General features: G+C 42.3%; 1 protein-coding gene and 1 long non-coding RNA gene across 18 annotated transcripts in view; one reads left to right on the top strand and one right to left on the bottom strand.

Annotated features, from left to right (window-relative positions):
* Window positions 1–13,674, top strand: part of FHIT (fragile histidine triad diadenosine triphosphatase) — a 1,313,834-nt gene extending 1,300,160 nt beyond the window's left edge. For all 11 annotated transcript variants that reach the window (XM_054695155.1, XM_054695163.1, XM_054695138.1 and 8 more), the window contains one exon: window positions 13,359–13,674. The gene's annotated coding sequence lies outside the window, so the exon portion shown is untranslated. The remainder of the gene's footprint in view (window positions 1–13,358) is intronic.
* Window positions 1–27,045, bottom strand: part of LOC119230640 (uncharacterized) — a 587,338-nt gene that overhangs the window by 48,332 nt on the left and 511,961 nt on the right. Inside the window, exon 10 of one of the 7 annotated variants that reach the window (XR_008551841.1) lies at window positions 19,268–19,342. The exons of the other annotated variants lie outside the window; for them this stretch is intronic. This is a non-coding gene — a long non-coding RNA (uncharacterized LOC119230640). Of the gene's footprint in view, window positions 1–19,267; window positions 19,343–27,045 lie in introns of those variants that run through there. 7 annotated transcript variants of the gene reach the window in all.

Here is a 27,045-nt window from a genome sequence, read left to right as displayed (position 1 = left end):
AAACCAAGTGGTTGAGATACTCAGTCTTACTGGATCTCTTCCATGTATACAGGAGGTGTACATGTTATTAAAAATTCTTTTTAATTTTTCTCTTCATCTGATGCTTATTTGATTATCAATCTGTTAGCCTAGAAGAACTCAAATTTCCCCTGCACCCCGACAATACCTGAGATCAAAATTCTCATAGTGTGTGAAAATGGACACATTGATTTTAAAATGCTTATGGAAATGTAAGTAGGGAGTATTAAAATTACAAGATAGAAGCATAAGAGGGCTTACTGTACAAGATATCAGCTTGTTGTTTGTGTATGAGTGAGGGGCACCCAGGAGCTCGGAAGGGATTTGGCCATCCATGTGCATAGACGATAGATCGTCAATAAATTTAGTGTGCATAAAGACAGAGAAGGAAGAATATTCCTCACAACAGGTTCCCAGTATAACCCTCAAAAATTGCCCACCCCATCATGGGCAAATGCCCAGCCAAATAGGGTTGGCCTGAGGTGACTAAAAATTGCCATAAGTCTGAGGCACCTTCTAATGGGAAATAGCTGCACCAGGGTAATCCTCAGGGACAGGAGAGGTTCCAGGTTCCCTGCCTCACCCGAAGGAAGGGTGGAACTGGACAGGGAGAAGCAGCTAGAGAAAACTGGGAGAAGGAAGAAAGGAGATCAAGAAGATGACCTGGAGGAGGCTCATGAAGTGGAGAGACATGGGAAAAAGCTGTGCTTGCTTCTTGGTTTTAGACTTATACCAGGGACTTGGGGGACATGAAAGGAGATACTTGAAAGAGATAGAAATGTGAGTGAGACTAGTGGGGAGGCTGACAATGGCAGACTTTATCTTGATTTGGGTTTTAATTTTGCTCCATTCCTTCTAGATTTGCCTGGACCCTCTGTCCCTTTCCTATGGGTCCCCACCAGAAGGTGCCTTAGATTTGTGGCAAGCTTTTGGGCCTCAGTGGTCTTGCTTTGGGCCAACATTTACCCCCAAGAGGATGGGTAATCTGGGGTGTTTAATTGGAAACTATTTTAACTATACTCTCTCTTCTCTTTATTGCACACTAGTTGTATAAATTTGTTTTCTGTTGAAGGTCTTACACACAAGTCTGTTTTGTCTTGATGCAGCACATGGCAGAATCCATTTAAAGTGTGTAGGTTTAGATCTCCAGGGTGCCCTAACCTTGCCCTGTCACACAGCCAGAAAAGGGTAAGGCGGGTCCTAGAGATATGGGGCAATAGGGAGATGCCACATCAAGATAATAGCCACCATTGTCAGCCTACCCGTGTGTTTCTGATGTTTCTGTAAGTCTCTTTTCCTTGTGTCTCCTCCAAGTCCTCCCAAGTCAAAGCAGGAGACCCCCAAAGCCTTCCTCCCTTGTGTGCTATATAGCCTCACTTGGCCACTCAGCTCTGCCCCTAGTTCCCAGTAGCTCCCCCACTCAGGAAGTCTAGTTCATAGTACACTGGAGCCTATAATTCAAGGCAGCTGCATAAAGTGGGGCAGGGAAAATGCCACCTCCCCTTTATGGAAATGTAACAAAGTGAGCCTACAGAAGTTAAGAGCATGATATTGACACAAGAATAAATAGACTGATAGAACAAAACAAAGCTCAGAAACAGATCCCAAACATATATAAACACTTGACTAATATAAAAATATAAAAATACATCTCACAGATGTGAGGCTTTCCTAAAGAAAAATGCTGTCAATAATTGGTTCTGGGAAAACTCAATATCCATGTACAACTGCAATGAAACCATATCCTACTTCATACCATATGCAAAAGTAAATTCCAGATGGACTGTAATTAAAAATGTGAAGTATAAAACAAAGCTTTAAAAAGATAATATAGGAGAATAGCTTAATGATCTTGCTATATACAACACTTTAAATAGGACACAAAAAGCATTACTATAAAAAAATTGATAAATTGGACTACACTAAAATGAAATGGTTTAACAAAAGACACCATAAGAGAAAGGCAAGGGAAAACATAGTGGGAGAATATATTTGCCACATAGATAGCCAACAAAGGCCAGTATCCAGAAGATATTCTTAAAGAAAAAATATATCTTACAAATCAATAAAAGTCAACAATCCAAAGAAAATACAAAAGACTCTGAACAAGTACTTCATAAAAATTGGTGCTAAAGTGACCGATAATCTTTAGTCATCATGGAAATATAAACTTAAAACACAATGAAATACCACCCTACACCTGCCACGGTAGCAAAAATGTTAAAAGACTGACAGTATCAAGTGTTTGCAAGAATGTGGAACAAACACACAAAAGCATACACACTGTGTGATTGCATTCATGTAAAGTTCAAAAACAGGCAAAATGAAATTATAGTATTTAGAGATACAGTCATTTAGAGGGTAAAATTATAAGGGGAAAACAAGGAAGCAATCACCATAAAATCAGCTCAGTGGTTACTTTTATGGGGGAGGCAAGAAAAGGACTGTGATTGGAAAGAAATGTCGGGTGGGAGTGTGAAAGGAAGCTGGTAACATTCTGTTTGCCATGGATGGTGGCAAGATATGTGTTTGCATTATATTAATTCTGCAAGCCATATATTATTGTGTTTTGTGTGTGTGTGTGTATATATCTCCTGCACTTTTGTCTATGCTTTCTATGACACCATAAGAAGGGCTAAAATTAAATGAGATAAATGAAAGTTTTTAAAGACAAAAGAAAAGGAAGAGTCAACACTAATGTATGGTCTAACTGCTGAGTGGCTATTCAATTATTCCATAATAGGCTTAAAAGGAAAAGAATAATTGCTGCATATAATCTGTATCGACACTACCACTGCATGTCAGAGAGCTGATTCTCCACTTTGCCATCCTCCCTGACTTTAAGAGGCCACACTGGCCAATAAGATCATTATTTCAGGAATGGGTGAAGGAGACCACCACAGAGAGGGCACTTTATTATTAAAGACTCTTAATTATATCACTTAAGGAGTGCCTATTGTGGACAAGTTACGCCAAGCACCTTACAGGTATCAGTTCAATTGAACCCCACAACAATCCTCTAATGTAGACACTAAGGCGTCAGGCAATAATTATAGGATGAGCCCAAGGAGTCTCAGGTTCCCCATGCAGAGTCAGGGTCCTGGTCCAGGCAGGCTGACTCTAGAGCCCACACTACCTTTATGCTAAAATCAGTGATTCTCTATTGAGAAACATCCTCCCTAATGGAGGATATTAGCTAACTAAAGGTGAGAGTTGTTTGGTAAAGTTGAGGGGCTTATAGTGTACTCTTGCTTTTTCACTAATTTCAGGGGGAAAGCCAGAATTTCATGCTTCCTTGCCAGAATTGCATGGTCCACTTTATACAATCATTGCAACCACCCCCTAAGGAGATATTTCTGACCCCCTTTTCCCTGTCCAACAACAGTTACAAACTCAATACTTGCCTGTAAACTAAAACTGCTTTAGATGAGCAGAAGTGAATCAGGGCCAACCATGCTTGAGCCATGACGCATTCAGTGTTGCTTTCTTGGCATCAGTGAGGACTCACAAGGGTTCTAACAAGACCTTTCAGCTAGGGCTTCCTCTAGAATGGAGTTTTCACTAAGAGCAATTATCTCTTGGATTTCAAAACATTTGGAAGATTGTTGGGAGATGCCATCAGAAAATAAGATGGGCAGCAGAGGACAGAATTTGGAATTGTCATCTCATCTAAAGGCCAGAGTTGTGGGTATATCACCCCAGACTGATCGATTAGACTTTTTCCCTACCAAATAGTATATGGACAGGGGTGACAGAGACTTGAAGCTCTATACTTGAAGTCACTACAAGTCAGTCACTACATTTATCGTTTGGGGATCTGATCAGGGAGAAGTCCCTGGACTGAAGATAGACAAAGATAAAGAGAGGTAATGAATTCTTACATCCACTTCACCATCCCTTGTTCAGTTGCTTGTCTCCAGAAGCTCATTTGAAATGGGATTTCCTTACTTGCCTCAAGAGTGGGGACTACGACATGACATAGACTGCTTACGTCCTGAAGGATCTTTTTGACCTTGACCTCTAGCACAAAGTCACCTAATTTTTGAGATTCCACTTTGATCCAAATACTGTCTGAGGTACAGAGATGACATGCATCCCTACCCTACAGGATCTGATGCAAAATGGGAGCAGTAAGACTGATTGAAGAACTAGCTAGCATGTAACTGAGTTCTGAGCAAGTAAGCAGTATGATGTCAACCGTACCTGTGACCGAATTGATTTCTCCACCATAAAGTAGTGACTGTGTCAGCTGCATCTAACCCCCATGCCCACACTCAATTATATGCCCTCCAAGAGCCACCCCACCATTTAGGATTAGCCAATCAATTTTTAATGCTTATTTAAGAGATTTTTCAAAGTGTGCAAAGTCAGTGCGTAAGATGATAGATTGCATAATAATTAAAGCATTAAAAGAACTCAACTGAGGATTCTTTTTCTGCCAGCAGTTATCTTTAGGTCAAGAAGGTCTATAAAAACCAGCAGATCATTTTTGTTCCTTTAAGACAAGCAAAATGGCTTTGAATGTAATTAGATATTCTTACCAATTTTCCTCTTCCACATCTAGTTCTAATGGGGCCCATAAAAAGTTGAGAATTCTTGGCATACTGAGCCGCAAACTGACAGTGTGGTATTGTTTTAAAGAAGTGAAAGCCTATGACATGCTTGAATCATTTTTTAATTAGAAATGATAAGGCATAGCTATAGCGGAGGGAAGCTCTCCACCAGGCAGAAGGCCAGTGTGGGCACTGCACGGCTCAGTGAGGCTTTAGAACCCTGGCCCTTCTCTTATCCAGTCTCTCTGGCGGCTCCTACAGATCCCAGAATTGTCACTAGGCATAAGGAATATGCCTAATGTGGTCAACCAGCATTTACCTTTGACATCCTTTTTCAAAGTTTCGTTTTATTACTCTGTTCTCAAGGGCAGTGTTTCCTTAAAGGTGGAAGATTTGGTGTTTGATTAGTTATTTCTTTAATCCTTTAAAAGAATGAGACTAAATGGAAATGAAAACTGGTGCAAAAATGTAAAAGGAAAACATTCAGTTAAAGCTCAAGAACGCCCCTTGTTTGGAGTAAGTTTTCATGATACTGCAGTTAAGAATATAACTTTTTTATATAGAATAGCATATGTCAATTGTCAAATATGACTTAGGAAAAAAATACAGATGTGTGTGTGTGTGTGTCCCGAAACTCATCCCAGGTTATACAAGAGAACCAATGCATTAAAATAAGAAATGTTAATAGTATGATCATTTAAAATGGGGAGCCACATCATTTCCTTCCCCCACATTTTGGAAAGTGAGCCATGGAGAGCCCAAACACATGAGGCTTGTGAACCACAATGAAGTCTACACTTTTCTCCCATGATGCTCCCTCACATCCTAAGAGTTTTCCTCCTTGCTGTTATAGGATCACATCCAACATGCCCTACCTCAAGGTCTTGGCACTTCTTGTCCTGTTCTTTCTTCTCAAGTCAGGATTTGACTTGTATGTCACCTACTCACAAAGGTCTCCCCAGGGCCCCAACCTAAGCTTGTGCTCCTGTTTCCTTCTATCACATAAACCTGCTTTATCTTCTTCATTGTGCTCACCAGGTACTGTCATATTATACATTTGTTTGTAGTTTCTACTGGCAAGGACAGGGACATTGATGTTTTTGTTCGATATGTGTCAGCATCTAGAACAGCTCCTAGCATGCCATGGATGCTCTGAAACAATTGCTGAGTGAGTGACAATAACTGAAAATTCTTTAAAGTATAGACCTTTCTCTGGGTCAAGTACCATGCTTAGTGCCTTACTTATATCATCTGTAGTCCTCAATAATATCTACCTCATAGATTACTATGTTTTCCTATTTTGTAGATAATGAAACCAGGGCACAGATAGGCAAAGTAACTTGCTCAAGATTATACAGAGAATGAATCACAGGCCAGACTTGAACCCAGAGCCTATACTCTTAAATACTAAATAGCTCTTCAGAGCTTTGGGAATGTTGTTAAATTATGATTTACAAAAATTAGATCTTAGATTCAAAGTAGTCTATTATATGTTTTGTTTTTGCCATCAGTGGTACAATGGAGTTCCCCATTTCTTAAAAATAGACTGAGCCAGGATTGCCAAGTATGGTTGTACAGTTCATGGGCTGTCGAAAGGCCAGGTCACAGGAGGAGGTAAGGCTGAACTCCAGCCCTCACTCCTGTGTCCATGCCCTAAATGTAGTACTACACAGGAGGAGGAGAAGTCTTTTCTGATTTGCGCAAAGGTGTTGGGGCGACCTGGTTCCTGAACAAAAAGAGTTGTCATAAAGGTGGTATTTGTGCCCCGAGCAGGTCAGGCGCCTTCCAGGAATCCCACTGATCCCCCAGCACAGCTGTGTGTGCTCGCCCAACTCTCAGACTCTGTAGGGCCCCCACTCTAGCCAGCTTCACCCTGTGCTCACTCCACAGTATGTTCTAGAGCAGCACTGGCCACTAGAATGATCTGCACATCATTTTTAATTTTCTAAGTCCTATTAAAAACAGATTAAATTGATGGTAATAATGCATTTAAGCTTCTCTATCTAAATCCTATCTTGGAGCTTATATAAAATGTATGTAACAAAATATTTTATAAAATCATGAGATATATTATACATCCTTTTTTTTTTTTTTTAGAGTAAGTCATTGAAACCCAGTAGATATTTTCCACTTTTAGCATATCTTACTATGACTACTCACAATTTTCAGTGCTCATTAACCATGTGTGGCTTGTGGCTACATACTGGACATTACAGTTATACAAAGAGGTTAATCTCTGGAAATAAGCAACAGATCTGATTCCAAACCTATACTTACTGGGTGGTCTTTTCCCATTTTAACCTGGGGTTATGAAATCTACCCATGGTGCTAGAGTGAAGTCTGTGTGAGGCTTCCGTATGTAAGACTGCCCATCCCTTACTCAAGAGCTGGCTGATGGCCAGCTCTGGACTGATGGCCCTCCCTTCTCACCCAGGAGAAAGATGCTCTGAGTCCAACTTCTAGGCTTCTCTCCTTACTCCAGCTGAGCCGTGTTAGCCCATGCCTCCATTTCCACTGTCTGTCACCAACGGGGAGGTCTTCAGTGGGGGGAAGGGGAGAAGGCAAACCCTGGATGGAGTCTGTGTTCCTTTCACCATCTGGCTGGATTTCTAGGCCTCTTGGGGACACATGTATGTAGCTCTGTGTATCCTCAGGATACACAGGAAAAGATAACCCTCAATACTAAAAAGAAGCAACTATTTCTCTCTCCTATCAGTGAGATAATCAGTTTTGAGGATTCTATCTACCTAACACCTCCCCCCAAATAAGAGACTGAATACCTTTGAACTAGAGGGAATTTTTTTTTTTTAAAGTACAGGTTTTTTCTTTTTTTTAAAGATTTATTTATTTATTTGTTTGTTTATACATACAAGCACTGGGTACAGTCAGAAGCGTGGGAGGGTGAGAGAATTCACCAGAGCCAGAGCAGGGAGCAGAGCAGGCAGAAGGACCAAAGTACACTGCTGAGGGGAGCAGCGGGCAGCAGGAGAGGTCTGCGCGCCATGTGGGACCCTCCTCCGGTGGTCGGGGAGCAGCCAGGGATCAAACAGGCGCCGCAGAGGCTGCGGGCAGCTTCGCAACCCAGCGCTCAACCGCTGTGCCACCAGGGAGGCCCGAACTAGAGGGAATTTAAAGAGCATAAGTCAACTAATTATTTTATAAAGGAGGAAAGTATGGTCCGGAGAGTTGTTAGAACTTGCCCAGACACGCACAATGACAATTTTAAAGTTAAAACTGGACTCCTGTGTTTTAATAGACACTACAAATACCAAGCAAGTAAAGATAGTCACAGAGCTTTCCCTAGATGGACTGCTGGCATGTCAATGTGAGATGCAATCTTATTATCTTTTCACAATGTACATTTTATTCTAAGGACTAAAACCTCAGGAAAAGCAGGGTGATGGAAAATAAAAATAGTCTGTTCCCAAAAGCCTTTATAGGTATGTTTTCTTGCTAGCTTCCAACCCCAGTCTTTTGGTCCCAAGCAGAACTTGAATTAATTCAGGTTAACCTATCATTTTTGAGTAACAGAAGTAGATCATAACTTACTTCACCATCACTTAGTATTCATTAAAATATAGCATAAAAGGTTTCCTCTGTTTCTGATGAAAAGCTCTGCTCCACATAACAGACTCTTACCTACTAGCCTAAGGAATTTTTTTTAGTTTGTAATCTACTTTCATTTACAAAGTAAAAAGAACAGCGTTATATCACTTTCTATACCTTTTAAATGGTGGAGAAGAAATATAATAACCCCATTAGACTATTAAGTGTGCTGAACCCCAACAAATTCTCAATGTGACTATCCTTGAGTATTTGTCTATAATCCCTCAGCAAATACGCCTTTTATTCAACTACAGAGTTGTACACACTTCAGACACAAGTGGCATTAATTAAATAACACACTCAGCAAACTCTCAGAGCCATTAATTATCAGAGGTAGCCTGCTCCATGCTTGGCTCTGAAATTCTCTTATACCAGGGGTGCACAATGAGAGCGAAGGAATATGCTGGAGGAAGGTCACCCTCAAAAGCATGATAAGAAGAAGCTGTCAGCCAAAGTAAAGGACAAAGCATGTATGTCTTTTAGTTTTTCCTTTGCCCTGCTGGAGACTCTGAAGGAAGGGAAAATGTTTCACCTCGTAGGGACTTTCTGTCTCAAAATTAGTTTCTCTCATGTAAGATGCAAGTAAATATAAAGTAATCCTTTTTCATTTTGACTGAGTCTCGGGGAAAAGTAATATCAGCTGAAGATTTAGAAACAAATAAAGCCTGTTCTTCATAAGCTCTATCAGAAGGAGAAAGCTTTTTAGGGAGAGGCTTTGCTAGATACAGACACAGGGAGGTGAGGGGAGCATGGGTGGCAGCCGCCTCCCTGCTTCAGGTGGACACCTACAACTGCCCAAGGAGTAGCCTGAGTTTCCTTGGGCTCAGTTGGCTCTGTTCTGCCACCCACTCCCAACCACCAAACCCCAACGCCTTTGTAGTTTCATTTGCCCAGACTATGGTGTGGGATCAAGGAGTTGCTAAGCCCTGCCTGGTAGCTGTAAATCACTCCCAGCTACAAGCTTTGGCGTCATCTTCCTTGCGTGTTTGCTGTTCTTAGCATTTGATTTATCCCTACAAAGAGAAAACTGACAATACAGAGGCTATGGTCACTCCATAAAGGCCACCCCAGGAGCCCCGACCTGGCCGTGGAACCTGAGGTCTGTCTCTTCCCTCCCACATGGTGCCCGGAAGCACTTTGGAGGTCACCAACACGAAGGATTAGGAAAGGGATGATATTTAATAGGGAGTTAACATTTTCTCATCACAGAAAGTTGCATGACATGCCAGAGAAATAGTTTGGAGTTATAAAATTTGCAGGGGAATTTGCCCTGCAAATCCCCATCCTCCCGGAAACCCATCCTGGGTTTCTGACCACTGGCCACACTATCTCTAGATGTGAGTGTAATTGCATGGCCTCTGAGATACCAGAGTGCTTCTCTGATCCTTGTCATTTCTCTCCCAGCTTCACCTTTAGCCACTTACTATGAGATTGCCATCAGCACTTTTGCAGTCCAATTTCTGAGACCAGTTTATTAAGAAAAAGCTGAAAAGCAAAGGTCAGAGGGGTCTGCCCTGAGAAAATTGCCCACCTTGTTTTTGGTGTGAGCAGAATGGCTTCCCATGGCTGTCTGCCTGGATCACTAGCTTGCTGGGAACTAAGAGTTGCTTTTAAAAGATGAGTTGTTAAAGAAGAGTTTTTGTTGTTGGCGCCCGTAGACTTGGTTTTGTTGGGGAGTGTGCTTACATAGCTATAAAACCATTTTTGTGTCACTCCTAGTATGCATGTAAAAACGGTTATTTTATCCAACCACATGGCCAAGAAGCACTGGCTTTCAAGGACAAATAGCTGCCCTATTCATAGTTATTGCATCTGTGGTTCTGCTAAGAGCACAGAAGCCTGATTACCTTTCAGAAGTTAAATATTTGCCACAGAAGACAAGTGAGTTTCTTTGGAGCACTTAGAGTATTTTATTGGGAGCAGACTTTGGAACTGGATCAGGAAGGAGACGGGCTTGGAGTTACTCACCATCATACTCAGTGACTCCCCTCCAGAGGCCCAGACCACACTCTAGAACCATTTAGAGTGAAAGCTCTGGGGGCAATGGAGGCAAGGAAATTTTTAGACCTGCCAGGTGATTCCATGACCCATCAAGCTGAGAAACATTATCTTAAAGAAACTGAAGGGAGGCCTGTTGAGTTTCTATGACCTCAGCCCTACAGAAGACAGAAACAATGACCTGTTTTCTTAGCTTCAAAGCAGAAGAGGGCCTTTTCCTCTGCGCCCATTAGAGCGCATCAGGAATGGGGTAAGAGGTAGATGCCTCCTTCACGTACACACTTAGTGAAAGGCATTGCCTTGATGAGTGCAGAGGAGAGTTGAATCTGTTTAAAACAGGGAACTGCCCCCATTCTTTGTGGAGAAAGACTTTAAGGATCTTGATGACGCCTTTATGTTCAAGGAAAAGTCAGCCTGGTTTAGTTCACCCCCGCAATGCTTTGGTGCTTCTACTCCCACCCTGTACCCATTAAATCATGACAGCAAGATGCAAATGAACTCCAAAGACTCCCTGAAGATTCCAGGAAGAGATGGATAAGATTACAGTCCCCATCATGCAGCAAACTTTACTTGAACCCTGTTTAAACTTCTCCATCTGACATTTTTATTTTCCTTCCAAGGTCCAAGTTCCCCTCCAACAATTTCACTACTGTCTAGCACAAGGGCGCATTCATTCTGCCTCAATCTCTACTCCACTCAGCAAATCCTAGAGAGTGAGCTTCATGTTATCTTGAGTCCGGCCTCGCAGGGAAGAGGGATAGTAACTGTCCTTCTGCCACTGCATTTAGCAGGAACATAGGAATGTTTGGAAGACACAGTCATGGGAATCATCAAACTGCAGGCATCCTGAGCTCTTGCCCTCTGTTCTTGGACTCCCTAACCTCCACCTTGTCTGGGCTGCTCAATCCCGCCTGTCCATCTACTGCCAGGCCTCCCCCTGTGCAAGTGTTGGAAGCACCTTGCTTCCTTCACTTTTTTGCACCCTCCTCAGATCTTTTTTCACACTTCAACAAATATGAATTCCAACCGGAAGGTGGGAGGATTAGTATGTTGCCCACATGACCCTTCTCATTAGTGAGGCTGACTCCTGAGCAGCTAAAGTATTGACTTTCATTCACTTTGGCATTCGTGGTTCCGTATTATCAACTAGGAGCCACCTGGCGACAAAGAATAAGCAATGATAGTGACAATACAGGGGCTAATATTAGCGAGCACTTACAGTGTGCTAGCAATGCTGGAAGAGCTTTATGTGTATTAACCCACTCAGCTCTCTCCGCCATCCTATTGCCCAGCAACACACAGTAAATGATGAGGCTGGACTCAGGCCCTGGTGTTCTCAAGGATCACGCTCAGGAGTAAACAGCAAAATCTGCTTCCAGATTACTTAGAACAAAGAAACTGCTGAAGACAGAACCTGGAAAAGCTAGGCAGACAGTTCAAATGCCAAAGCAATGGTTCACAGACAGATGGAAAGCCTGTTCAGACCTGGGGAGAGGCATTCACAGAGATTTAGAAATTTCAGGGCTGGTAGGGGAAATAACATGGAGCCACGATGTTCAAAAGACCAAAAATAAAACTTAAGAAAAACTTCTACTAGGATATAAATCTGCCTTGGACAGGCGAGGCAGAGGAAAGAGAGCACATCCATTTTCAGGCCTGCACAGGTGCCTCTGACTCAAAGTCAATAATTGTTCAAGGACACAGGCAATGATGAATGATTGGGAGATGACCTGGATGTCCAGGCAAGATGGGTGGTGCTGGCACAATAGGGATGATCCTAATATCCTGTAGGAAAGAGGCAGGTCCCCTTCTCCAGGGGGCAAGCTGAGGGGTACATACTCTCCTCCTCTCTCTACCCCTCACCTACAGACATCAGTGGAGGGAGGAGGGAACAGTAGATCGCAAGCTCAGATATGAAGGCTGAAGTAGACGTGATTTAGTTCTCTGTATACTAGATTCCAGAAGGAACCAGCTATAATTCCAAAGAGATGACCTGCCTGTCTTTTGCTCTCTGAATTTGTTAGGAATTTATAGAAAAAAATGAGTGACTGCTAGCAGGGCTAGCCTGGAACAACACAGCAGATACAGCAGGAAGCTGGGTGTTTGCTCCTCAGTCTCCCAAGCCTGTGTCTCCTGTGTTGCTTTCAGAGCCACAAATGGCAAACAATAAGTGAAAAGCAATGTAAATATTCACCGAAATCTTTTGAAAACACTAAAGGGAAGTCTGTTTGTGCTTCTCAATAGTATCTCTCAAAATTTCTTCAAATCTTTCACCCACGGTTGTTACCCCAAACATCTCCTAGCATCCTTTATTTTAATTTTCCCACATTTTATGAAATCTAGCCTGTAAAATTCTTATCCTGCTTCCCTTTCTATTAAATTTCCTTTTCTCTGTAATCATATGCCCTGTCCAGCATCCTCCATGCTTATCCCCCAGCTAGACCTATTCCGGACAACACTCCTTTGACTGATACCAATAATTAAGGCCCAGAAGTGAAAGTTCCAGCCAAGTCTTCTTTGGGGTAAACGGAGTGTGTGTGTCATGGCTATGACATGCATTTCTGATTTATTCTAAATAAGGTTAAAGGGCTACCCCTCCCTCTTTTATGAGTGGAAATTACTTGTTTTGGACCTCACCTAAATCCTGAAGTTAACTTCTGACTCTGCCTGCTACCCACCAGTATGATCATTCCCAGACTCATAAGAAGAGCTTGTTAAACATACTGGTTCTTGGGCCTCTATACCTGTTAAATCAGAATGGGGTGGGAGGAAAATGGGACTCTAGAAATCTGTGTTTTTTAGTAATCTTACCAGGTAATTGTAATAATGGGCATTTTGGGGGAAGCTATTTTTCCCTAATTGAGAGAAGCTATGCTTACCTAAGGGGCTTGGTTTGTATAGAAGTCTTATGTCCATAAAGTAGATTCTTAGGAGACCATGATGACCTCATGGGCTGTGGGCAGAGGCCATACACAATTTGGAGACCCAGCGAATACTGGTATCAACAGGGTTGGAACCTGCATATTTCACATAATCTGCCCACAACTATATGGCTTTGTATAAAACGTTAATGGCAATCAAAAAGATTATCAGTAAACAAACTTACATTTTGTTTATTGCCATGACTCAAAAAATGCTATCCATTTTAAGTAAATGTCTGTTTTTATGTTCTGTCATTTCCAGGCACGAAAGTAACTCAAACAAATCCCAAGGCATAAGGAAATGGGCCTCGTTCTCTAGGTCTCTGCGGCATTGGAAATGAAGCTAAGCAGACTTTATTACAACATACAATTCTGCAACCTTTTGTGAAGCATTTTATTACACTTGTGGAAGCCATCAGGGTTTTGTTTCAATCATGGTGACTGACAGGCTAACTTCAAAACAACGGTACCAACAGCCCTTCCATAGATCCTTGGCTATGTACTTAGAATAGAACCTTCTCTAAATTGTCCCTTGGTCTGGATGGAAATAAAATGGTAGTTAAAATATCTCATGTGTTGGCTAATTTAAAATTGGATATCTTGCGGCCTCTGAAAGGCACAACCGAAGAAGTCAAGCTCTTAGAATTACCACGCTTCCTATAAACACAAGATTTTTAGGCTGAGAAATTTAGCTTCCATTTTGGTAGGTAAGATAATAGAATAAGAAATGTGAAACCTTTTCTTGTTCATATCCTCCTCGTAGCTCCTCTGCAAAGAGGGATCGCTGAAAGAGCTTATAAGGGGAAAATTAGTTTCAGAAAGCTAATAAATGTAATGAGGTGATCGTGCATCTCAGATCAAACTGAGTTGTGGGAAAGTAGGAATGGGAAATGGAAGAGTTCTCAGTATTGGTTTCTAAAGCAAGCCCCTTACCCATAAGAGGATGGCAGAAGTTGGCTCTTTCTTTCCTCTAATATATTAAAAAGGGGGATTTATAGAGAAAATACGTCAATGGTACTGCTACAAAGAACCACAAGCAAGATTTTTCATTTTTCACAAAGAGCTTCCTTGAGCATCTCTTTTGATTTAAGGGCTACTCCTGACCCCAGTACCATCACCAATACATGGCAGGCTAGTTTCCTGTGACTGCCATGCCAAATAGCCACACACTGGGTGGCTGAAGTCAGCAGAAATAGGACTTCTCACAGACTGAAGACCAGAAGTCCAAAATCCAGCTAGACCTTGCTCCTTCCAAAGGCCCTAAGGGTTTCTCTCCTAGCTCCTGGCAGCTACCACCAACTCAGAGTTCTTTGGTTTCATTCCAACCTCGACCTCTATCTCTCCTCTTCTTTCCCTGTCCCTCCCCTTATACCTTATAAAAGTGTCTTTTAAAAGGACACTTATCATTGCATTTAGGGTCCATTTGGATAATACAGAATGATACTCTAGAAGCCTTAAACATATCTAATATCCTTAATCAATTCTAAAAAGATTATTTTCCAAAATCAGGTATCATTTACAGGGATTTGATATGAACCAACCAGCCCACTGCTTAAGACATTTGGCCTTTCAATGTTTCTGACCCAGTATAAGCCAATGGACTGAGTATGCTTGAATCATATTTTACTTAAAATCTTATGTGTCTCTACTAAAGGTCTATTTATTAACAACAATCAGGGATGCCTTCTTGAGACCAGGAAGCCCTCTGATTCCCAAGCAGAGTCTGGATCCTTCTATCTCAGCTGATGATAAAAAGCACTCCAATCTGAATAGGATGTGTTCAGAAGATAAATGCCAGGAAAGGAAGACGGTTAGTACTGGCAATTTCCCCCACTTGATGGTTGCTGACTTGTGGTCCAGAGAAGAGCCCTAAACATGCCAATTCCTCTTATCCCCAACACATCAAATATTGATCCCATCTTGGTTTTAAGTGAATGTCACCAGAGTGCCTGCCCTCTGCCTCCAGGGTTAATTTCACATTTCACTCATTGATTTTCAACCAAAGAAATGAATAGACATTTTGTCACTAAATAAGTTAGTTGAGTCATACTGCAAGCCCGCTTACAGCTTTATTTTCCATTTGTCTATGCAGTTAAAACTCTCCAAGAACCTTATTTATGACTGACTAAATTCCCTCATTTCAATCTCTTCCTATAACTCTGCCATGGTGAGGTTGTGGGTACAGAAGATCAGCCCCAAAAATCCACTTCCATGCCAGCCCCAGGAGACTCTGTTTAACTGAAAGGCATGATATCCCATCAAGGACTGTTGTATAGTGCCTCTTATCAGATGTTTTGAGAACTAACAAGGTCTACTGATAACAACATGGAAAAAGCTAGTTTTCATTCCATTTACTAAAATGGGTTTGGTCTGATGGGGAAAATGCAAAAGGCAGTGGAGAATAATGTTTAGTTGAAAAAATGTAGCTGGAATAGCCTTCTAATTCTGACTTATATTTGAGCACCAATACTAGATTCTTCTGTTTCACTGAAGAGCTAGAGAGTCACTGATCTGATGGCAAAGAGTGGCTGACTGGATGTGTGTACGGGGGTCCCACTCATGCATCCCTATATCCAAACTTCAAAGCAAGGTCTGGCCATGTACTTATTTCTCCCACTGGACTATCTGTTGAGTATAACCTGTCCAATAATCTGGAAACAGAAGAATATTGAAGTTTTGTTGTATGTTCATTGTATGTGATTTTTATCTTATTTGATTCAAATCAGATCTCTATATAATATAGGGAAATCTAGACTCAGAAAGGTTAGGTAACTTGCTCAAAGACACAAAGTTGATAATAGGTGGGTATGGGACTAGATTTGGGGCTCAAGTCTGTTTTCCAAAAAGTATGCTCCTTGGAGAAAAACTGATAACCAAGGATTCTCAGCAAATTTAAGAATTACCATTCCCAATTTTTCTCCTCAAATTTCTATTGATTTGATGGGCTGGGCTTTTTTATTGATGTTCAAAGAGATGAGGGGGGTAGTTAAGGAAAAGCAAGGGCTACCCAAAATTCTTGAGATAAAAATGTCCCTTTAATCATGTAAATGAAGGCAACTAAAGGCATTTCTGTAACCTAGTAACACATGGGCAGGGTGTTACTAAAAATGCTTTCTCTATGATTGTGAGGCAAATGTGCTAGTCAAAAGGTTAATGATTACCTATCCTGGAAATAAAACAACTTGAGATAATTAACATGTAATTACTCAGTTATAGGGATTAAAAATGAGTCAGTCCTACTAGGAAGGAATGGCACCCGTGACCCACAAGCACAGTCACATCCAGATAGCTCATTTCAGTTCTAAAAACATCTTGACCACCTGCTATGTGCTGAGCTCAAAGGCTTTTGGGCTCAGCAGCCAAAACTGAGATGATCCTAAGGTATAGCTAGAAAGTGGAGTGACCCAGATTTCAGAGGAAAGGAGAGTTGGAAGAAGCAGACTAGTTTAAGCAAGAATAGAAATATAAATCCAGTTCTAGGCAGCTAGAAAATTGGTTATTGAATCCATTCTGTTTCATCATCATCATTTCCATCCTTATGCTCACTAGGATAGATATTATTTACAGAACATCTATCTACCAGATGTTATGCTGGGCATTTTCAAAGCATTACTTTATATAAGCTTCATATGATCATTCTTCTTTCCTTCCTACCTTTTCACTTATTGAACAAATATTTATTCAACACCTACTGTGTGCCAAGTATTTTATGTCCTGGGTGCCTGGGCTACAATGCTGCGCAAAAACATCTAAATGTAACTCATCCTCCCTCTGTGGATGAGGAACCTGAAGTTTAGAGCACTTGTGACTTGGTTAGGGTCACATATTAGTAAGAACGCACGTCCATGTATGAAAGCCTGGTGCTCTTTCCCTGTGCTAGCTGTTTCCAGAAGGCAGAACAAGAGAGCATAGTAGCCAGAGCTAACTCCTGGTTTCCTCTACAGTCAGACCCAATGTGCTTGTTTTCTCCAGAATAAAGCTAGCTGCAGATTCTCAATTTAGACCACTGGAGGTTCCATCTTGATCAACTGAATGAACATTTACTAAGTACCCTCTGTATGTCCATCCTGGACACTCTAAGAATAATTGGGACTAAACTGTGGTCCTCCCTTCTCCTAGTAGTTGACTGAAACTGCAGCTAGTACCAAATCTTACACATGCTCTTCCCTACACATACATACATGTGATGACGTTTAATGTATAAATTAGGCACAGTAAGAGATTAACAACAATCATAAAATTGAGGATGTATAACAATATATTGTGATAAAAGTTATTTGCATGGGTCTCTCTCTCTCTCATAGTTTTTTCAGACCTCAGTCAACCTCAGGTTAACTGAAACCGCAGAAAACGAAACTGCAGATGAGAGAGGGCTACTGAGGAGCAGCGTCTGGGCCACACTCCGTCCAGTCACCCACCTGGGGTGAACATCTCCTTCTCCCCTTCTGTTCCTAAGGAAGGATCTGAAATATACTCCCAAATTCCCAAAAAGCCTATGTGGCTGATTCAAGGGGATACTTTATGAACAGACGCCCCATCTGGTTACTCAGGTTTCATTCACCCACCTTTCCCATTTTCATTCCTGCCCATCCTCTTTTTTTATCTATTTCCTCCTTTCCTCTTTTAATTCTCTCTGTCAGAAGCTAAGTACACAAAAACTTGAGCTTGAGAACCAGTCTACAGCAGTGCTTGATCACTGTCTCCAGGAGGGCTTCTTAAAGGCCCTGCTCCAAAGTTTCCAATTAGTATCTTGGAGCAGGGTCCGATATGTTCCCGGGGGGTGTTGACCGTGGTGGGTCAGGGCCCACACTTTGAAAAACAGTGCCTTAGAGTGCTAATTGGTATTTTTTCCTACAAGTAAACAGAATTTGTTCTCAAAGCAGAACATAGCTGCTTTCAGAGCCTGCATTTAACATATCTTAGTCTAGAGGTAATGAACTGCAAGTTAAATCCAATTGGGCCACTCAAGCATCTCCAGTAGGTTTTTAGAGTTATTTAACACCACAGAAGACTTCTTGTCTGGGCTAATTAAGTGATTAGTTTAGATCGATAGTAGATGAACAAAGGGAAAGTGGGGTAGCTACAGCTCACTACCAACTTAATAAAATGGTGCTAACTTCAAGCAAGAGAAGTGGTGTGGGTTTAAAACTGAGCAAGGCTCCTGAAGACCTCACTGTTTCTACCTTGAGAGCAAAGGAGCTTGGTCTTGCTATAGCTGGAATATGATTATGTAAAAGGACTCACAAATGGGGAGATTTGGCTTGATTGGTTAAAGAGCTGCACCATAAGGCACAGGTCTGATATTCTGAATGAGAGCCATTCAGACCTGCCTCCCACAACTGTGTCAAGTATCACAGCAACATGGTGCCTGCGCAGGCATCTATACTCAGAACTCCAAAATTAGTAAAGTACAAAATCCATACATCTGCAGCTTTGGAGCTTTGCCTCAGCTTACCAGTCTCACATTTTCAGGAGAAAGCAATGGTAGGGAGCTGACACTGACTATCCATTAGCCATGCATCATTGACCTTTTAAGGTTGGAAACAACAGCCTGGTTTTACAAACAAAGACCATGAGGCTCAGAGAGACTCTCAACTAAGATGGCGGTGGTGATGACAATGACAACAATAGCACCTAACATTTATTGAGCACTTATCATGCAGTTACCGCCATGACCAGATTTCTCCTCTCTGTGCACATCACTAGGGACTCTCTATTGTTAATTCATCTTCACAATAAACCTACGAGTTTCCAATATTTTGGAAAACTGTAGCCCAAAGACGGTAGTTTGCCCATGCTTACCCCATTAGTAAATGTCAGAGTCTGCATTTGAACCCCGCTGCTATGAATCTAGAATGTACAGTAATACTTTTTTGACTGAGATATAAATCCAAATAAACCAAACTCTGAGATTCCATCTCCCTGCTACCTTTATCCTCTCCTGGGGAAAGAGTCTGGGGGACATCTTGTACTCATAACTAAAAGCTAAATTCAAAATATTCCCCAGCAGCAGCTCTCCTGGCTACCTGTGACAATGCAGGTGCCTCTCTTTTTCTGTCTCCTTTTCCTAATAAACCTGTGCTTTAAAAATGTAAAAAATAAAAATGTAAAATGTGGAAAATAAATTTCCCCAGCAGCATCCCCTTACCTTTTTGAGAACTTGGCTTTGAGTATTATGAAGACTCACAAACTGCTGCACCCAGCCACCTGGCTTCGAGAAGAAAAGGCTCCACCTTAGAAGCAAGCCTGGGAAAGGGAAAGCATCTCACTGCACCCAATGACTACCATTTTCTCAAACTCTAGTCCTGTGCAACCTTCCAGTCTTCAACATCTTTGCCATGTCTGTATAATACCTACAGTTCGTTACATTAGTTTGTTTTACTCAACTCTCATTTTAACTTCCATTTGTTCAAGGAAACTTAAAATTATAGAAAATGGAAACCAGCGTCCCTTGCCATAAATAGAATGTCACCATAAGGATGAGTACAAAGTTATTCAATTCTAGCTACGTATTATAGGCCACTGAAAACCCTGCCTCCAAGGCCTGCCTTCTCACTTTATTATAAAGGGACATTAGTAAGTGTTAGAGAGGTGTTAAAATACACTAGCACCAGACAGAATCCCAGTCCTTGAGGACTAAAAGAGAAGTGGAAAGGGAATAAATTTCTCACCTTGTGATTTGATGGGTTTGGGGGGATGTTTTGTCCACAGGCCTCTCAGAACCCTCTCCTGCCCTGGCAGAGCAATACCTCCCACCAGGGGCAATGCAGATCCAGCTGTGTGGGGCCAGGCCATGCCCTGTCCATACCCTAGAGCCATGGCGAGACACTCTCTACTGCTGCTTTCTATGCAACAGGCGCATCTTTGAAAAGGGGGAAAACTATCCTGGGTGCCTCAGGGAAACAGGCAAAAATCAAGGGAAGAAAAATGATTACGCTGTCAAAGAAACAGAAGGAATTTCCAACAATAATACTGATCATTGAGGAGTTTTTCCTTTGAGCAGCAGTGCCTTTGATAGTGCCTTTCCCCATCCTCCTGTTATTTTGTTGCAAGAATGAATAAGAAAAAAAGCAGATAATGGGCCCTTTTGTGTTTTACCAGCATCTGCCCTAGAAAAACAGCAATGGCCTAACCTCACGGGCAAAATCTCTCTATCTCCATGCCAATATCCCTGTGTAGAAAGGAAAAAGAGAAGGGGAAGGGAGGAGAGAGAAGGAAGAGAAATGAATCCAGCAAGGAGAATTTGCTTTGGTAATGCATCCCCACCCTTCTCCTAGGGTCCTAGAACATTCATGCCTTATCTGAGAAAGTCGCATAGAGCCTGCTTCCTGCTCTTCTAACCCTCACTTCTCTCCTCTGCTAAGGAGAACCTCTGTTTGCTAATGTAAAGTGTAGAGGGTAATACACTCTAAAAGCTATTCCTGATCTATTTTAAATTTAAAGCAAAAAGGCAACCCCAACAAAACTGTCTTTCCATAAAGCACTGGAACGCAGGGACACCCATGTTTACAAGGGTCTCTATTGATGATGGTGGCGGCTGAGTACGTTCCCTGGAGCAAACACCATGCCACGTGTTTTACCTCAGAATCAACTTATCCTCACAATGCTGTCCATGTTCTTCCCAGCTTATAGACTAGGAAATAGAGCCTGGAGAAGTTCAATAACTTGCCCAAGATCACAGACTTCACAAGTGACAAATGCAGACTCAGACATCTATTTGTACCGCACCAAAGGTCTTGGCTTTACCTACCATGCTCTGTTGATTCCCAGGTGGAAATGAACTAAATATTCATTATCATTTTCATATAATTAATTTTAAACAATTACGGCCAACAGCAAAATTAATAGAAGTCAAACCTTTTCCCAAGGCTCCTTAGACCTAGTGTTAGTTTGCAAAAGATACGACAGGCTGATAACTTTTCTCATATTAAAATCTTATTTCTCCTCTCTGTGCACATCACTGATCAAGTATATCACAGATCAAAAGCAGTCAAATCAGAGTAGTTGAGATTTATTGCACACTTATTACGTGCTAGACATTAATATTAATGCCTTTCATGCATTCTTTCTCTGAATCTTCACCCATCATCTCACCCAATATCAGAGATAAGTGTTGCCTATGAGAAAACTGAGGCTCAGAGATATTAAAGAACTTGTTCAAAGTCACTCAGCCTGCAAGGAGCAGAGCAAGAAAAGTGAAACCACTCATCACTCTGCAAATCCCAGAGCCCACAGTGGGACCTGGTACATAGGAAGAGCAAGGACCTCAAAAGTTAGGAACATTGCACTTTCCCTTTCCAAGACTGCAGTGATGGATGAACAGAACTCATTTAAATTTTCTAGGGACTTAATATCTGCCAGGCCCTTTTTGAGGTAAGTCATCCAGAGTCAAGACTACTAGTTAGAGAAGGACTCCTTATAAAAGTCTCATTCTTTCTGCAATGTCACATAAAAAAGAGAATGCCATATTATTTAAGGGATCCCAGGGAGGCTGTCTACCTACAGCAGAAATCACCTTTAAATCAGACTTGCCAATGCATATTACTCACGAAGGCTGCAGAACAGGAGAATCTACAACCTTCCGGAGTTCTTATTCTGGAAATTCTTTTTTTTTTTTTTTTTTTATTTTATAGAGGCATGTTTTATTTATTTATTTATTTTGTTTGTTTGTTTTGTTTATACATGCACTGGGTACAGTCAGAAGCGCGGGAGGGTGAGAGAATTCACCAGAGCCAGAGCGGGGAGCAGAGCAGGCAGAAGGACCGAGGTACACTGCTGAGGGGAGCAGCGGGCGGCAGGAGAGGTCTGCGCGCCATATGGGACCCTCCTCCGGTGGCTGGGGAGCAGCCGGGGATCGAACCGGCGCCGCAGTGGCTGCGGGCAGCTTCGCAACCCAGCGCTCAACCGCTGTGCCACCGGGGAGGCCCCTATTCTGGAAATTCTTAAAAGTATCCATCCTACAATTTTTTTTATATTTCCTGGTCTAGCTTCAGTGTGCAAATGTGAAGTTCACTTTATTGTTTAACTATGCAGAATTATAGACTGATATACCAAAGATTATTCTTAAACTGGGATGTGCAGAAGATCCAGAGGGAACTGAGGGGTATCACTTAATAAGGGTAAAAACTAAGCCCCCACTCCTTGCCCAGAATGCAAATCCAGGAGGCTTGAATAAGTAAGGAAATCAAAATTGATATGGTTGGCTTGGGAATCAGCCCCCAGACCTGACCACCAACCAGAAAAACCAACCCAGCTCCAGCAATGAAGAAGCAGGGCAAGGACACAGTCTGCATCAAAAGGCCACACGAGGGCCTCCCCTGGTGGCGGAGGGGGTTGAGTGCTGGGCTGCAAAGCTGCCCGAAGCCTCTGTAGCAGCAGTTAGATCCCCGGCCCCCAGGCCATCGGCGAGGGTCCCACATGGCACAACAGACCTCTCCTGCCAAGCCCGCTGCTCCCTCAGCAGTGTATTTCGTCAGTCTGCCTGTTCTGTTCGCCACTCTGGTGCTGGTGAATTCTCTCACCCTCTCACACTTCTGACAGTACCCAGTGCTTGTATGTATAAATAAATGAATGAATGAATGAATGAATGAATGAATGAATGAATGAAAGGCCCACGCGAGGCCAGACATCTCAGAAGATAACTGGTACAAACTGGTGCCCCAAGATATGAAGTTTACAAAAACAGACCTCAAATTCTTCTTCCTGATCAGACCTCTCCCATCTTGCTCCTGTTCCCTTGCAGGGTATTTTCAATAAATCTGCTTTTTTTTGGTCTCCACTCCATCTCTGGCAAATTCTTTCACTCCCCATGCCTCCAACCTCATCCTGTTATTACACAGCCACAGGAACCTGCTGAAGAAATGCACAGTAGCCCGGGCCCCTTCCCTGGGAATTTCATTCTGTATATCTGGGGTGGAGCCCAGTGACTATATCATGGAGTCAATCCCAGGAGACCTCTTTGTAGATGCTTTAGGTCTCTCCTGGGTGTTGTAATCCCAATGTCAGACACTTCCTCTTCCAGTCAGTCTTCTTTGACTTTTGACCACTCTGGTTGTGAGATTCTATCGGCACTGGGACATTCGACTTTTCTCATTTTTGTCACAAATAAGTGAGGGGAAGACACAGACAGAGGAGTAGAGAGGTTAAACACACATATAGATAGGGAGGGAGGAGAGAGGGAAGAAGGTAGAGGAAGTGGCATGAGCTTCCTGGATTTAGCTATACCAGAAACCAACACACCTATGGACCTGTGGGTTTTGTAGCTATGTGAGTTAATAAAGGCCCCTTTGGATTTAAGTCACTAGAAGGTGGGAAGAGGTACAGGAGCGAATCATTCTTTTTCTGCTCCAGAAAAGCAAACAGATAGACGTGTTTAGCATAACACTTGTCAAACTGAAGGACCCAACCCTACTTCCCCTGCCTGTCTGAGGCTGAGCCAGGTCACCCCACCCCTTGTGTCTTATTGTCACCATTACCATCATTTCAATCTATTTTTGCTAATCGTCCAGGGTTCTCTGCCCCCAGGAGCCAGGAGTGACAGCTGATGACTGTGATTGCTCTAGGATGACCATATCAGAAGATATTAAATATCAAGTCACCATATTTATGTTTCCAGTATCAGCAGCTGATTGACAGAAAAATCACTGCTAGAGGGAATTCTAAAGAGTCTCACTGGTTTGAATTTTCCTGCCAGAGGCTATGGGGAAAAAAGGGAGAGTCAATGGAACCAGATGCCTTGTTGTAGCCCTGAAGCTTTTAACTGCAGATTAGAACCAGAAATTTGGCAGGGGTCTCTTTACAAGTGTAAAACAGTGAGGGGCTCTTTGTGTCTCTTATCATCTTTAAAAATCTTTTAAAAATGTTTTGCTTTCCTCCTTTGTGCTTTAATATTGAACCCCATGTTCTCTGAAATCTTAGGGGCCTGGATCGCCATTGTGAGCTCTGGACTTTGTTCCATGAACTGCTCTTTTGGAGATAGAAACAGAAATCAAAAGCTGGTCCCATGGCCCAGAACATTCCCTGTTTGATCTGGGTAGCTCAGCTGCTGTAGACAGGCACAGGTTACAGGAAAGGAAGACACTCAGCAGAGCATCTCCCAAGGGCCTGAGGCCACAATCCCACAACGATCCCAGTAACAAACTCTGTGTTCAGTGCTTCATACCTGTTCTCTCATTTGATTTTTACAGTTACACTCTTAACTTGTCCTTCAGCCCATTTTACAGATGGGGACAACCAAAGTCACAGAGGTTAAGTGATTTCTCCACTCTACCCCAGTTCTTGTATGCATAAATAAATCTTTATTTATTTTTTTTAAAGGCCCATAGAGCCAGATATAATATATGCCCCTAAAAGAAAAACTTTACCAACCCTTGGTTTAGAACATTGAATTTGGGAATCAGTCTGACATCAGCCACTTTCCCTTACCAGTGGTGTGCCCTCAAGTTATTCTCTTCTGAGATCTGGGGATCTCAGGAGCACCAGCCTCAGTACCATGAGCTGTCATTGGTGCCTGGTAAAAATACTTAAGAAAAGGTAGCCTCTTACTGGTTTCACAAACTATAGAGCACCCCAAGGCAGCAGGAACATGTGCTAATTCCTAATGGAGGACAAAGGGGCAAGTTAAGCCTCAGCTGGGGGTAAAGAATAGGCCTCTAGAAGATGCTCACAACAGGCCTTCCAAGAAGGCACTCTGGCATATGGATTATTTTTAATTAAGGAGAAGCTTTTTCCACTGTCTTAACTCTATCTAAAAGAATAAAGATTTGGGCTATTACCCAGAATTAGGATTTTCACCAGAAATAACCTTTCTATCAGAGGGCAAGGCAGACATGTAATTATAGAACATCTGGTCCTTTGTCTTGTGAGTTTCCCTCCTTTCTCCTTGAAGATCCAGGCTCTCATCCTATCCCTTAGTTTAGTATAAATATACTTACTTTGCTCCCATTTACTTTAGAATTTGTATCCATGTAGAGTCTCCACACTATGTAGTTAAATTTGTTTTTTTTTTTCCCCTAATTTATCTGATGTTAATTTGATGGCTTAATCAGTTCAAAAAGAACCCAGAGGGGACAGGGACATTTACTGTCCTCTTGTACAGAGGGGAGAGGATGAAGACTCAGGCAATCTATCAGGCTAGCCTTTCTGGAAGGCTTGAGGCTCTGGTGACTGGCCCATCAGAGCAGCCTGACTCCTTCCCTGCCAAACTGTCTGGGACTGATGAGTCTTTGGAACTAGGCTCTGAGGAAGAATGCCTAAGGATCAAGGTCAATCTAAGTTGCTCTTTATAGCAAACATCTGGGTCTTTTCCCTTCTTTTATCCCAAAGTGAAAGGTGGCTATAAAAGAAAAAATTAAATGGCTCACCCAGGAGCCTATCATCTTATTGATGTGTCAAGGATTTTCATGCATAGCTTCCCTTAACACCAAAAAGAGCAGAGCAAATAGATGATTTCTTCATTGCAAAGGTCAAAAGCGCATTTGTTTACCTTCTGTGTTTTAAAGTTATCAGTGATGACCGAGCTTAGGTATGAGCTGAGTGGGACATGCTAAATGAATTTTTATGTTCGTTGCCTCTTCTTAAAACATGAAGGCAGTCTTAAAAGACACCACTGCCCTCACACAGGGGCTCTTGATGATTATGCTAATATGTCATCACAATGATGATAAGATGCTACTTCCCTCTAAACACAGCCCATAATTTTATCCCACTGAAAATTATCTCAACATTAATATGGTGTAAACACAGTGCGACAGCAGAGACAGCCCAGAGTCACGGGGAAGAAACACTGTGTGAAAGTGTCCTTCTTCCCAGCCCCATCACCCCTCAGTTTTCCACACCAAGTTCTTCTAGCCAATGGGAGAAATTGTGAGCTCGGTGATATATTGAATGCTTAACTCAACTTCATTAAGTAGAGCTAAATGCTAACACACACTGTACCAGCTTCCAGCACAAATTAGCATCCATAATAAAGCATATAATTAGCCTCATACCCAAATGCTCTCCATGATAAATAAGCCCTCAGGAGCCCCCAGGCTGCTCTTTGAATTCCCTGAGCTGGGTTTGTGGTAGCAGCCTGGTTCCAACAAGCCTCTGGTCCCTCAGAATTGACAAGATTCTGGCAAACTCATCCAAACTCATCCAAAGTCAATAAAGGAAGGACAAGGAGAGTTGTCCGCTTTCCTCATGTAGGGAGGACGGTTGCCACTCCCAGGGCATAGCCTGCTCTCTGGTTTCCTCCAGATAAGGCCTGTGTGGTCCCTCCCGTTGCCCCTTCTGCCAGGTAGGGGGCAAAGCTAAGTGAGGAAGAACCCGAGTTCTGGCATCTGGAATTAAATCATGGCTCCTCCGCTTTTGTTTGAGGAGGGGTGGCTCTTGACCTATCCACTTTCTGGCTTCTAAGTGAAGATAAATTATACTATCAGTTATAAATGGTTGTGATGAAGATGCACTTGAATGACAATTGAGAGTAGAGGTAGAAATAAAAATCAGAGTTTGCCTAGTCACCTGCATTTAAACCTGTTCAGTAAACACCAAGACTCCTTGGTAAAATCAACATAGGCCTGACATCTCCAGAAATATCTGTCCTCACCATGACTCTAGCATCTGAGTGGGCAGTCATTTATAAAGGACTTGCGGATCGGCCAACCCCTCTAGCCCTCACTGAGAGAGAGGTTAAGGGATTTAACCAAAGGTGCATAAAAGGCAAACACTGAATTTGAGCCTAACACTTAAAATGCAGTTCACTTCAGATCAAACCTTCATGGAGCACTTATTCCATGCCAAACACCATGCGAACATTTGGGAAGACTTCCCACATGAAACCTATCACGTCAGTGTATGACATCCTCACTCAGAGTCTGTCTATCTCTCTGCTCCTTTACACCATTGCCTCTGACTTGACTATAGTAACAGCCTCCTGGGCCTTTTCCTCAGCTTCCATGCTTATTCTC

This window comes from Talpa occidentalis, unplaced genomic scaffold, assembly GCF_014898055.3.
Source record: "Talpa occidentalis isolate TD23 unplaced genomic scaffold, MPIMG_talOcc4v2.1 talOcc4.10, whole genome shotgun sequence".
NCBI lineage: Eukaryota > Metazoa > Chordata > Mammalia > Eulipotyphla > Talpidae > Talpa > Talpa occidentalis.
This window is presented reverse-complemented; position numbering and strand designations above follow the sequence as displayed.